Consider the following 10001-nt stretch of genomic DNA (forward strand, 5'->3'; position numbering starts at 1 on the left):
CAACAGCGGGGAGCCGCTGTGGTGTTCCCAGGGCTCCAGGCTGGGTCACCACAAGAAGGGCTGCCCGCGGGACCTTACGCCAGGGAGTGACGCAGGCACTGGCCGCGGTGGCCTCTGAAGCAAGAGCAGGGAGGAGAGCCCTGGCGGCTTTGTCGCCTGATCTACCCGCAGGGTCTCCTGTGGGCCTTATTAACCAGGAAGCCTTTGGCAAGTGAGCCCGGGAAATGTAGTTTGCAGAGGTCAGGCCCCCCACACACCACGCAGGGCGGGACAGGGACAGGGATGTGACTGAGCCTACGGGCGCCCGACCAGGCCGAGGGGAGCTCCTGGCTCCTGATCAGCCTTCAGCTGAGCTCTTTGAAGTGGGCTCACGTTGAGAAGACACGCCACCTGCAGGTGTCCTCAGAGACACCAGCACACGCGGCCTTCGTTTACTCCTGGAGCTGCATGGCCTGCTCGGGGCTGGCTTTTTGGGAGGCCCTGGGTATTGGAGGTGGATGAGACACACCCACAAATCTGCAGCAGTGGACAGGGCAGTGAGTGGCCTGCACTGGGGCGGGGGGCAGGGCATGAAGCTGAGACGGTGGCTCCTGAGCGGGATTGTGAAGAGGATTCACCAGCCGAGGAGCTGGGCCCCAGGCTGCAGCTGAGACCTGTCTGCAGTCCCGGAGCCTGGTGCCTCCAGCCACACCCAGCATCTTTCCCATCATGTTCACTCGCTGAGTGCAGGCTGCTGTGTGTCCCTTAGACATTTTCCCTCCAGTCCCAGCCTGTATCCAGAGGCAGGTGAGGTGGCCACCTGCTCCCAGTGTGGCACAGTCACCTCCCTCACGTCTGGCCTTCCTGCTGGGCTGTCTGGCTGGAGCTGTGGAGGCCTTGGGCCTTGGGGATGGTCAGGCTCCAGGGCCCTCATGCGACCCCGAGTAGAAAGCCGAAGGGCCCTCAGGGGTCATTCTGTTCAGCCGTCTCCTCCACCCCTGCTTTCCTTAGCGGGGTTCCAGGGAGGCAGGGTGGGTCTGGCAGAGTGGCTGACAGCAGCGGCTGCCTGGGCTGCGGCCACAGCTGCTGCGCTGAGACTGGTCCGGTTCGTTCCCCCGGCCTTTGCTTGGGCCACAGCAGGCAGCCTGGAGCCAGGTCAGAGGGGGCATTTCTCCCCTGAACACGCATATGAGAGGACCTGGAGGGGCTCCCAAGCCCCTCCCCAACTTGCTGCTGAATGATCCGCCAGTGTGCCCCCTTCCGCAAACACCAAGTGTGTGTCAAGCCTCGGGCTGGGCCTGGAAACGGAAAGGTGAGCTCCGTGGGGGCAGAGAACCCCCTACGCGGGGCTGACACGCGGTAAAGATCTGTTGAGCAATTGAATGAACTGGGATCCCTGCCCTTGGGGAGCTCAGTCTGGGGGTGGGGGGAGTGGATGATTAAAGAACTGTAATTCAGCAACGCAGTTCAGGCGCTCCCAGGAGGCGCCCAGACCAGTCTGGAGAGCTGGGGGTCCGTCTCGGATACCCAGCACACACCCTTCCACGGGGGCGAAGGGGTGACTTTGGAGGGAAGGAAAGGGGAAGACCCTAACTACTGGCTGTTAGGAGGATGAAGAATACAGCACGTTTGGCAAAGGGAAGGCCATTATTCCCCGCGCACCAGAAACCTCTCTCTTATCCCCAGGCCAGGAGGGAGCCACTGAAGCCAGAGAAGCTTCCAGACTTCATCCAGTTCCCCTTTTTCGTCAGCAGGGGGCAGCAGAGAAGCAGCCCCTTGGCTGCCTCTGAAACCTTCCCTGGGGCCGGCGCTGGGGGAACAGGAGGAAGAGGGATCGCTCCCATCCTCTGAGGAGGCCCCTCCCGGGAGGGAACCAGCTTTGTGGTTAACCGCGACTCAAGTTAAGGGCCTTGAGAGGCATGGCCGCCCTGCCCTGCGAGGCTTCCCTCCTTCACACACCTGCTCCTTCATTCTTCCATTTAACAAATGCTTTGTGAACAACTGCTGAGTTCCAGGCCTGTGCTTGGCTCTGGGGACATGAAGATGGAGAAGAACGAGTTGAGCCTTCAATGCACTCACAGTCCATTAAGGGAGACGTGCTCTATGGAGTGAGAGAGAGCAGCCAGGTGCAGAGGTGAGGTGAGCCCACCTTGCGGCGAGGGTGTCAGAGAGGAGACTTCCAGGAGGAGAGAGTTACCCAGCAAGGGCAGGGCCCGGAGGACGCAGGGTGACGGTGTGAGCCGAGACAGGAAGGCGGGGATCCAGTAGGCAGGGCGGAGACGTGAGCCCGGAGGCTGGGAGGGCAGGTAGGAAAGAGTTGGACATGATGGGAGCCCGTCCTGAGGCCCTGGCCGAGGGGTGGGACAGGCAGAAACAGCCTAGAACGCAAAGTGACTTTCCGGGGTCACACCAAGCGTGTTGCCGAGCTGAGAGCGTGTGCACAGCTCTCCCATCCGAAGTCCAGAGCTCCTGCCCTGCCTGAAGGTGCCCGCTCGCCCTCAGATGGTGGGATGGGGGAGGGCCCCGGGTAGGGGTGGAGGCAGGACAATCCTGTAGGATGAGGTTCTCCCAAGCGTGGAATGAGGGGACTGGGGAAGGGCAGAGCTGGCCTCGGAGTTGGGTACTGGACCTTGGACTCCTGAGACCTGCAGGGGCACCTCCCCTAGTCTGCATCCCAGGATGCTCCCTGGCCTCTGCTCTGCCCATCTGTGCCTGGACAACCGCCAGCTGCAGGAGCCGCGTCCCCCCACCTGGACCCAGGACAGGGCCAGCACCCAACCCGGGTCTCCTCACTCCTGTTTGCTCCGCTCTTCTGGTCGGTGGGTGGAATGGGCTGGCGGGCAGCTGGGATCACAGGCAGGCCCAGGCAGCGGCTCTCACCTGGCCCAGCTGAGCCCACTCGGCTGTGCTGACGCCAGGAGTGGTGGCAGGGGGTCTCGGTCCTCACAGGGTGTCCTGAAGCCCCTTTCAATCAGACTCTGCTGCCGAGGCGGGGTGGCCTCGGTGTACGAGAGCTCTCCGAACCCTTCCAGGATGGTGGCACCTCTCCAGAGAGATCAGGAGCTCAGGAGAGCAGGTGAGACCCCTTCTCCCATCAGGCTGGGCCAGGCCATGGAGGCAGGACACGCAGGACCCCTTCCCAGCCTCATCTGCAGCCTGGGGTCTCCCTGGGGAGAAGAGAGCAGAGAGTCCCCACCCGCCCCTACCAGGGCTGGACGGGACGGACCTCCACCTCTCCTGCAATCCCATCCGCACCTCTAGGGGATTCCCTGGCGGTCCAGTGGTTAGGACTTGGTGTTTACACTGCCACAGGCCTGGGTTCAATCCCTGGTTGGGGGACTAAGATCCCGCAAGCCGCAAAAAAAAAAAGCTTACCATCCCCATGTCTAGCTCCCCTCGCCGGGACCACACCCCTGTACACTCATCCTTCTGAAGGGAGATTTTGGGGGAGGCTTTTAGGGCACAGGAGAAACGCTCCCCCCACGAACCCCAGCGCAGCCCCTTGCCCCCTTACTCTCTGCAGTGGCCAGGCCTCGCCGGGCCTCACCCGGGAAGAAGTGGGTCAGGGTGACGAGAAAAGCCCCCAGCAAGGTGGCGCCCCACAGCACCCACACACGTGGCCACAGCAGCGAGCCCACCACCCACGCTGCACCCCGGAGCGCAGCTTGGAGAGCGATCGCCCCTCCCCAGGGCTCGCACCTCGGCCCCTACCCCGTTGGGGCGGCAGCCTCCCGGCCCAGCTTTGGTCATCTGCAGGGCCTCCCACTCCGTTGCGCACCCTTTGGTTAGGGTCATGGGTTGTAATGTGTCCTCCCCACCAAAATATGTTGAAGTCCTAACCTCGGTACCTGTGAATGTGACATCATTTGGAAATAGGGTCTTTGCAGATGTAATTAGTTAAGATGAGGCCATACTGGATTCAGGCGGGTCCTAAACCCAACAACTGGTGTCCTTATAAGAAGGCCACGTAAAGACACAGGGACACAGAGACCCACAGGGAGAAGACAGCTGTGTGAAGACGGAGGCGGAGATGGGGTGGATTTGTCTATCAGCCAAGGGGCATCAAAGATCACTGGAAACCACCAGAAGCTGAGAAGATGGGAGAAAGTGTTCCTTCCTAGAGCATTCAGGGGAAGCTTGGCCCCCTGGACACCTTGATTTTGGACTTCCAGTCTCCAGAACTGTGAAAGAAAAATGTCTGTTGTTTGAAGCCACCCAGTTTGGGGCATTTTGTTACAGTGGCCCTAGGAAGCTAATACGGGCAAGGTCGTCTCCCCAGACGGCACATTCAGTACATCACCATCCCGCTCAGAATCCCAGGAGCCCATCACAGCCGGCTCCCCCACGCCTACCCGGGCCCCCGGACCCCGCCCCTCGCCATCTCTCCACCAACAACGTGGTCAGTTCCACAACATCCTGTGCTCATTCGGTGGCAAGGAACGGGGGGAGGTGAGTAGAAGAGAAATGACATTTTGAACTCAGGTGACTGAGTCCCTACTGGAAATAGGGAGGCCGGAAGAGGGAGGTGGACTGCAGGCAGGGGTGCGAGTGGGTGTGCCATTTAGGGCCGTGTGATTTTGCACTCACGAGGTCACGAGGTCACGAGGTCACGAGGCAGAGACTGCTTGAGGCCTTGGAAAGAGATGGTGCTAGAACCCAGATTCTGAAGAATATAGACTTCAGCCCCGGGCCCCAGGGAGAGGGAAGGGAGAGCTGGAATTATAAATTGAGCCCAAGGAAGGAGCTCTGATCAGAAGGCAGAGGGGGGCCTCCAGGCTCCAGCTGCCTCTCCTGGCTATGAGGCCTTGGGCAAGTCACCTGCCTTCCCTGAGCTCAGGGAGACTTGCCTGCGCCACACAGGGAGATTATATAGGTAATAAAGAGGGAGGGGGGTTCAAACCATGCTTCTTTCTAGTGTTTGACCTGGGGGCAAGGCACGCATCCTCACCTGAGCTTCCTTCCCTCACCTGCCAAGTGGAAACAGTCATCCCTATCTTCAGGGAGGTTGTCAGAGGCACCTGACGTGATGTGAATGCAGCTTCGAGGGGTGGGGGAAAGGCTTTTATCAACTGTGGCAAATTGCACCAATTCAGGTGGCCTTCTCCAAGCAGGTGCCTGTGTATTGCACCTCAGACTCCGTGAAAACGGGAGCTGTCTGGCTTGGGCTCTCATCCCCAAAGTCTGCATTCACTCATTCACTGAACATCTACTGAGTACCTAGTAGGTGCCAGGCTCTATTCCAGGTGTGGAGTTGCAGCAGAGAGCAAGGTGGCCAAACGCCTGCCTTCAAAGAGTTTAATAATCTGTGTGTCAGGGACAGGGAGGGAGAGAAAGACAATTAGCAAACAAAAATAAACAGAAAATAGTAGCTAGTGATAGGATGGTGCAGAGCATTAAGACAGGACAATGAGGCATAGAGAGGGGCAACCTTAGATCAGGGAAGGCCTCCTGGAGGAGGTGACTTTTCTGCTGAGACTTGATGGAATCCAAGGAGCAGCCATGAGAGGATCAGGGTGCAAGCATTCCAGGTGGACAGAGGGACAAGAGCAGAGGGCCAGGTGGGAAGGGTGGAGCATGGAGGAGAATGGCCTGGGGTGATGCACACTGTACGCGCTCAATCGATGCTTGTTGCCCTGGGAATCTGCATGTGGGCATCCTGGGCTGGGGAGGCCACACCCATGCTCACGGCTTGGTTCTCTGAGCCCAGATGACCTGTCCACCTGGCCCACAGAGAGCTCATTGTCAAGGGCCATAGATCCTGGGAGCCTGAGCCTTCACAGTGCCCACCCTCACTCATTTGTTTCATTCATTCATTCATTCATTCCCTTACCAAATAGTTACTGAGCATCTGCTACATCCTCGGCCTCATCCCAGGGGCTGGGGCACAAAGAGGACCACGGTCCCCTCCCATCGAGGTCTGATGAGGGAGACAGAAACCACAGTAACCCCGGGAGGCCCCAGCTCTGGGAGAGACATCTGCTCACCCCTGGCAGAGCACAGACAAGGGAGCAGCCAGCCCTACAGCACCCAGGGAAGGTGTCCCAGAGGAGGTGATCCCCGAACCTGGCCTGGAGGGCAGGACTCCCCAGAAGAGAATGTGGAGAAGGGCATTCCAGGAGGAGAGGACAGCCTGGGCCCAGATACTTGGCCAGCCCAGAAAGTGTGGTATGGAAGGGCCCATGGGGCCAGCACCGAGAGATCGATGTGGAGAGGCCGTGGTGGCCAGGGTGAGAAGGGCCCTGAGGGCCAGCCTAAGGAGTCTGGACTGGATCCTGTGGGTGGTGGAGACCTCCGTGTGTTTCCCTGCTCGGGTGACTGTGCGGGGGTCTGAAGGGAGCTGCACACATTCACGGGGCTGAAGCCGGGCTTCTCCCCTGGGGCTGCCCCTGCCTTCCTCGTGTACCCAGGGCTCACGGGGCTGGAGGAGGACGTTTAAGGGTGGGCAGAGCTGGCCCTTCCACGTGCCTGAGCTCTCTGCCGAAGCCGGCTCTCTGGATCTCCCTGGCCATGTGATGGGGCGGCCCCTCCCCCGTCCCACCCCCCCACGCCGTCTGGGCATTCCTGTGGCTGGCAGAGAAGAAATCTAAAACCCCTGAGCCTTCTCGTCTGTTCTTTGTTGTTCACTCCCAGCTGTGGTCCCTCTTCTGTTAACTCCCAGGGCTCCAGGTGCACAGAAGTGTTACCTGCCATTTCAGGTGAGGTAGGGCAGACCGAACTCCCCACATGGAAGGATGGAGCCCAGGTGTCCCACTCCCCAGATCCCACCTGCCCCCAGTTCCTCCCCTCTCCGCTGTCTGAGGAAGTGGGCAAGTGGAGGAAAGGAGGGTTTTTCCTGAGGGCTCTGCCAGCGTGAGGCAAACTCTCCGCCATCCTGGCCGTGGCTACTGGGACAGCCCCGAGCCCACGTCCCTCGAGAAATCAGCTGGCCTCAACTGCAGGTGTCAAATCCTGCTAACCCGGTATCCCTTCTCCTTATCTGGGATGTGAGGAGGGACAGGAGACACCAGGACCTCCCCTGGGGCCTGAGGGAGAGGGCGGTAGCCCCAGTAAGAGCATCCCGTCCCCGTCACTCTTCCTTCCCTGGAGGAACCCAGGGATGGGCGGAGGAGCAACGGAGTGTGTGTATGAGTATGGCGGCTTGGGCAGGTGGAAGGTGGGTGCGTCGTTGTGTGTGTTCAACGTGGGAGCAGGTGGGTAAGTTTGAAGGTGCGGGTGACACTGCCTATTAGACATTTCTCCAGTGGAAAAGGTCCTTTCCCAGGCTGGTTCGGCCTAGGGGCACTGATGGCTGTGCGGGAAAGGCCCTTAGATCCCCTCGGGTCCTGAGAGGAAAGAACCCTTTCCCAGGGCTGCACAGGGAGTAGAGGCAAATCCCACACCCCAGCATCCCATTCACCCCCAGAGACTTTCTCCCATGAGTGAAAACTGCCCGGGTCCTGCCCTGCCCTGCGTCGGCCTCCACCCAGGCCTCTCCAGTCAGTGTGGCTCAGTCCCCCTTGGTGTTCAGCCAGCCCTCTGGGATGTTTGAGGTGGAACTCTCTGCTTGGAGTCTAGCCTTAAGCCTTCATGCTGCAGTCCCAAGTCCTGATGGAAGAAGCCCGGGTCTCTCCGTAGGGCCTTGACCCCTCCCTTCTCAAGGGTGCCAGGCCCTTCTGGTGGCTTCTGCACCTGGGAGAGGCTCAGTTTTCCCGAGAACCAAGGTCCGATGGGGTCAGGTTCCGACTTTCACTGGGAGGCTCCGGGTGGTATTAGGTAACAGTTCCAGCCCTCTCCAGCCTTCGGGAGCCGGCCCATCCCCCTTCACCTGTCCTGAGAGGCTGAGCTGGGTCAGAATGAGGGCAGAGGATGGTGAGAGCTGGCTTCTTTTCCCCCCACCGCCCTGCAGGGCCCCTAAGCCTGGCACCCCACACTGGGAGGCAGGGACTCTCGCTCCCATTTTATGGATGAGCGTATCGAGGCTCTGGGAAGGAAGCCACTTGGCCAGTAAAAGCAGAGTCTTGCTGAGCACCCAGGTCTTCAGCCCACTGATCCTGCCCTGCTCACAGCCAGGAAGGGGGCTTGCAGAGAGGGTGGCCACAATGCCTGCTGGATGTGGCAGAACGGACCTGGGTCTTCTCAGAGCTCTGTGTGTGTGTACGTGCAGGCATGCGTCTGCATGTACGCGTGTTTCTGTGTGCATTTGTGTACATGTGTGTATGCGTGTGAATGGGGTGGGGACCAGATTCCTCCATGAACCCCTCCCCTGCATGGAGCCCACTCTCCCCTTTCCCCTCACAGAACCTCGCTCCGCCCCGCCGTCAGAGAACTCCCCCCGCCTCAGGAGCCCCTCCCTTGCACAGAACCCCTTCCCAACATATATATAAAGTTCCATGAGGGACTTCTCTGGTGGTCCAGTGGTTAGGACTCTGTGCTTTCACTGCCAAGGGCATGGGTTCCATCTCTGGTTGGGGAACTAAGATCCCGTAAGCTGTGCAACATAGCCAAAAAACAACAACAAAAAAAATTAAGTTCCATGAGCTCAGAGCCTTGGTTTCATTCACAGCGTTATCCCCCGTGCCCAGAACCGTTCTTGTTCTGCCAGTCCTGGCACGCGGCAGGCACTCAACAAGTATTTGCTGGATAAAGGTAGTAACTCGTTTAATCATTGCAACGATCCTATGAGGTAGGGATGACTCATCGCTGTCGTCATATAGTAAAACCGACACGCAGAGAAGTAAAGTAAATCATCACAAGTCATACCATTAAGAAGCGAGGATTGAACCCAGGAGACAGATGCCAAAGCTCTGGGTTCTAACCTCCGTGCCAACCCGCTGGGTACGGCCGAGGTCCGCTCGGCTGCAACGTGGCGGCGCTGGGAGTGTCGTCATCAGCTGGGGACACAATTCCTGGCCGGTGCCCAGCCTGCTGAGCCTCTCTTGCGGGTCCGCTGGCCCCTCCTGGTCTCACCCCTCCTCCGCAGCGAGAGCCTAGCTGTGCTCCCCCTTAGAGTGGATAGGGCTGCGCCCAGATGGGGACACAGAGAGACAAAAGGAAAAGTCCTGGGGAGAAGTCCAGAAGGTTCCTCGCAAGCCTGTGGAAGGCAAAGGGCCAGCTTCTAGTACAGGACAGGGAGAACCAGAAAGGTAGGCCAGGGTGTCTGCTCCTTCCGCAGCAGAACTTGGTGCTGGAAGTGTGTGTGTGTGTGTGTGTGTGTGTGTGTGTGTGTGTGTGTGTGTGTGTGTGTGTGTGTGTGTGTGTGTGTGTGTGTGTGTGTGTGTGTCTTCTGTTGGGAGAGGTGGAGGAGGGGCTGCCCAGGTGGGGCTGAGCTCTGGAGACGGAGGGACCACAGGGGTGCTGCCCGTTCTCTCGGGTGTGGGGGGCACCGGCATGGCCATCAGGAGGCCGGCTTCACTGTGTGCCCTTGGCCTCCCAGTTCAGGTCACTCAACTGCAAAACGAAGGTCATGTTGCCCACCGCGGAGCCTGCTCTGGGAGCTGCGTGGACTGGTACAGCGGCCAGGGGGGCCCAGCTGAGGATGAACCGGCTGCCTTGGAAGACGGTGAGGTCCCGTCACCGAGGTGAGCAGACAAGGGGTGCTGTGAAGGCTGAATTTGATGTGCTGTAGGGTCCTGAAGACCATTGACTCTCTGAGAATTTGGGCAGAATTGGGGCAGATCACAGTCTACCTGGGCCTCGTCCACATAATGGGCATTTCTCCCCACTGCTCAGCTTCTGTCTATTCCCTACTGTGTGAACTACACCTAGAGCCAGGCTGTCTCTCCTCTCCTCCCTCCCCGCCCTACACCCGATGTGGTGTGCTCCAAGGACAAAGAACAAGATAAACTCAAGGGGCCAGTATTGCCTGAACAAAGATTTCCAGGACTCCTATCACTCTGTCACAGTGTGACCACTGCAATGTCCCAGAGCCCTCCCAAGCAGCATGCCCTGTCCCTTTCCCATCCCATATAAGGAAAGACATTTGCCATGTTTTTCTCCCGCTCAGCACACTGAAAGTATACATACTCTGCCTAGTCAGCTGATGA

The sequence above is a fragment of the Lagenorhynchus albirostris genome, chromosome 15, assembly GCF_949774975.1.
Source record: "Lagenorhynchus albirostris chromosome 15, mLagAlb1.1, whole genome shotgun sequence".
Lineage (NCBI taxonomy): Eukaryota > Metazoa > Chordata > Mammalia > Artiodactyla > Delphinidae > Lagenorhynchus > Lagenorhynchus albirostris.